The sequence below is a fragment of the Psammomys obesus genome, unplaced genomic scaffold, assembly GCF_907164565.1.
Source record: "Psammomys obesus unplaced genomic scaffold, mPsaObe1.curated_primary_1811, whole genome shotgun sequence".
Taxonomy (NCBI): domain Eukaryota; kingdom Metazoa; phylum Chordata; class Mammalia; order Rodentia; family Muridae; genus Psammomys; species Psammomys obesus.
This window is the reverse complement of record NW_026590707.1, coordinates 3,719,918-3,723,978: the sequence shown is the minus strand read 5'-3', so window position 1 is coordinate 3,723,978 and position 4,061 is coordinate 3,719,918.

The following is a 4,061-nucleotide window of genomic DNA, read 5'->3' as shown; positions in this document are numbered from 1 at the left end:
AGCCAAGAGTCAGGTGTTTCCTCCCTGTGTTATAGATATTAAAGGAGGAGAAGGTGACAGGGTTTGGAGTTGCCTGGAGGAGAAAGGGCCTAATCCATGTGTGAAGGGTGTATAAGCTTCAAAAGGGTAGATAAGACAGGCTAGAAGGGAAAATGTTTGTCACAACAGGAAGATAGTGATACCTTATTAAGAGTGATATACAGCTACAAATAAAGGACTTGTGAAACATATGAAAGGACAGCAAAAAATTAAGAAGTGCAGGCACTGTAGAAATGTTTAGTAGCAGGCACTGTAGAAATGTTTAGTAAAAGAAAGATGTAGAAATGTCTTAAAGTATTTATTGGGCTGGCAGTGCAAAGACAGCAAATACTCCTAGATTCCATATAGTCAGACAAAAGGTCAATGAAGCAATGTAGGGTAAAATAGTTAAAGCCTAATCCACAGATTGACACTCTTCTGGAAATGATGTCAATGTTATAGGCTTTTTAAACTTCATGAATTCTGGAAATTACTCACATGACTGCCTTTATATTATGAAAGGATCCAAAGACAATTTGCAAATTAGTCTAGCTATGTTCACATAAAACTTTATTTACAAGAACAGGCAGATTGCTTGCAAAGCTTGGTTTGAAGCATAGTAGTATCATGAGGATAAAAAAAGAAACAGTATGAGATATTAAAAACTCTGTTCTTAGATTGGAATGCCTGCCTGCTAAAAAGAAATAAAGATGGAGCCAACAATACATGAAGCCTTGAAATTTCAATGGAGTCACACATATTGAAGTGATAATGGGATTCATAGACATTTCTCGTGGAAAGAAGAAAAATAAAGAGCTAAGGACTGAGTTTGGGATATCTCTGAGTGGGATAGTTACTTGTCTCTGTTGTGGTTGCTGTTTTTTTCTTCCTTAACTTTAATGTTTGATACACTGGAGAGCATGCTTTATAAAAATGTATGAAGTGGATAAAAATGTATGAAGTGGCACAATCATGCTTTTTTTTTTTTTTTTACTTTTATTTATCTGTGTGATACTTTAGTAAATACAAAGGAGATTGAAATAAGAAAACCGTAGGAAAAAACCTCATGATCAGAGAAGTGTGATCCATAAAGTGAGAGAGCTGAAAAGGCCAAAAGAAGAAAGGTGAAAACAAGTGTGCATTCAACTCAGCTAGGAGGACAGAGGAATCTCTGCTGAATTTTTAGTGTAGCGCTGTTGTTGAATATTGGATTCCAGATTATTTTTAACCAGAATGGAGAAGATAAGAAAATTTATTAGTTGATTTAAAAGCTCAAAGGCAATGTCTATTAAAAAAGACAAAATATGTTGAAGGGGGAAAAGATAATTAATTACCTTTGCAATTAGGAAAATGCAAATAAAACGACTTTTTTTTTTTGACATTTCATCTCATCCCAGTCAGATTGGTTAAGATCAGCAAAACAACTGACAACAAATGCTGGCAAGTTTGTGACAAAAGGGAAACCGTCATTCACTGTTGGTGAGATTGCAAATTAATGCAACCACTCATTAAGCAGTATAGAGAAACCTCAAAATAAATAAATAAAAATAAATCTACCACATAATCCAGCTATACCATTCCTTGGCATATGCCCCCAAAACTTGACATACTACTTCACAGATACTTACTCGGTCATATTCGTTGACAGTATTCACAGTAGTTAGGAGACAGAAACAACCAGAATGTCCTTCTTCAGATCAAGGTGAAAATGAAGAACCTACACACAATGAAATATGACTGAGTTGTAAAGAAAAGTGAAATACTGCACTTTGAAGGCAAATGAGTGAACCTAGAAAAGATCATATTGAATGAAATAATCCAGACCCAGAAGTAAACATACATGTTCTTTATAATTTGTGGTTTGTATCTCCATTGATTTAGGGATTATCTAAATCAAATTAATTGAAGTGGAGAAATCTATATAAAGGAGGTATCTTTCTACGTGCTGGTGTCCTGCACAGAATAAAAAGGAGCAAGCAAACTGGATTTAAACTTTGATTCTTTGTGTTTCCTGACTATAGATACAGTGTAATCAGCTACCTAAAGTTCCTGTTACCATGAGTTCTGTGCCATGAGGGACGGCACTGTGAGCAAAAAAAAGCCTCTTAATCCTTCCTTCCTTATGGTACTTCTGTCAAGTAAGTGTTGACACAACAAGACAAGTAGCTAATAAAGATGTTATCTGCACAAACAGGAAGATTACATAATAAAAATGAAAGACTAAGATAAATGCAGATTAAGGGAATCTTCTGAAGATGGCCAATGTGCTCTATGGAGGTGAAGTAATTTCTCTCTCTCTCTCTCTCTCTCTCTCTCTCTCTCTCTCTCTCTCTGTGTGTGTGTGTGTGTATGTGTGTATTTATTTGGTAGTTGAGAGAAGAAGAAACATGTCCATAATCCTAGGAATAAGTGACTAGAGATGATTGTTAAACAATGTGATTTTAGGTGTACTGAAATAATTCATTAAATGATTGGCTGTCAACCCACTTCCAAAAAAAGAACAGAGGTATTTTTAAATCAAAATAGTTAATTCATAATTCAAAAATTCAAATGAGAAATTTATATAAATAACATGATCTGTATTTGTTCAAGTGTACATGTCATCTTGCACAAAAATCAACCCCATCTGGATCAAAAACCTTAGTATAGGACCTGAAACTGTTGAGGAAATAGTAGGAAAAGCATTTGAAGATATAGACATTAGCAAAGACTTTCTATATGACTCCACCTCTCAGGAAAAAAAAGTCAGCAATTGTTATGTGGGACTTTATGAAATTAACATTCTTCTGTACAGTGAAGTAGAGAGTTAATCAAGAGACATCTTGTAGAATATACTACTCACATAGGATTAATATCTAGAACAGATATTCAAAAAGAATTCAAAAAGCCTTCACAATAAATCAGATTGTCCTATCAACAAATGAAATAATGAAATGAAAAGACAGTTTTCAAATGATGAAATACATATGGCCAATAAATACACAAAACATGTTCACTCTCCTTAGCTATCAGAGAAATGCAAGCTAAAACTACATTGTGATTCCATCTTTCCCTAGTCAGAATAGCAATTATTAAGAAATAACAAATATTGGCGAGGATGTGGACAAAGGGAGCTTGTATACACTGCTAGAAATATAAATGCTTGGGAAATATAGACATGTAGCTTTCATATAGATTATATGAAAGATCTATTTTTTTGTTTTGTGGGTTTTTAAACTTTGATTTTAATTTTCACAATAGCTACATTAGTTTATATTCCTACCAGTGTATATGAGCCTCAAAGGGTTCCATTCCAACAGATTACAGATTTAATGTGAATTAGTGATTTTGTTTGACTATTTACAGTAGCAAAGTTATGGAGCCAACGCTCTTGCCCAACAACAGATAGGGAAAACTTGGTGTATTTTCACATCAGAAATTGTTTCTAGCCATAAAGAATGAAGTTGTGCCATTTTCAGAAAAGTAGATACAGCTGCAGATAATCATGAGGCAAATTCATTAAATCTCAGAAAGATAAACTCTGAATGCTTCCCCTCATTTGTCATTCTTAGATTTTATACAGATATTTAAAATCATTACAATTGAATTGGATCCAGAAGAATAAATAGGACTAATGGGAAGGGATGAGGGTGACAAAGAGGCCATTATGGAAGTGAGAGTATGGTCAATGTGAAGTGTACTGTAATAATAAATGTATAAAACCCTGACTAAAATGTCTATGAAAATATACTCACCCAAACTAAAAATTCATTTTCACATGCCAATTATCCTTGACTCATACACTTGAAATAGGTGAGTTTTATGCTATCTAAATTTGCTGTTGAAATTTAGATGACTGAGGCTCACACGACAGCTCAGCAGGTAAAGGCACCCATGCTAAGCCTGATAGCCTGATTTTTAGATTTCACAGAATGGAAGGAGAGAACTGACTCCCAAATTGTCCTTTGATAGCCCCATGTGCACACTGGCATGACACTCCTTCACCCCCAACTACACACACACACACACACACACACACACACACACACACACACACACACACA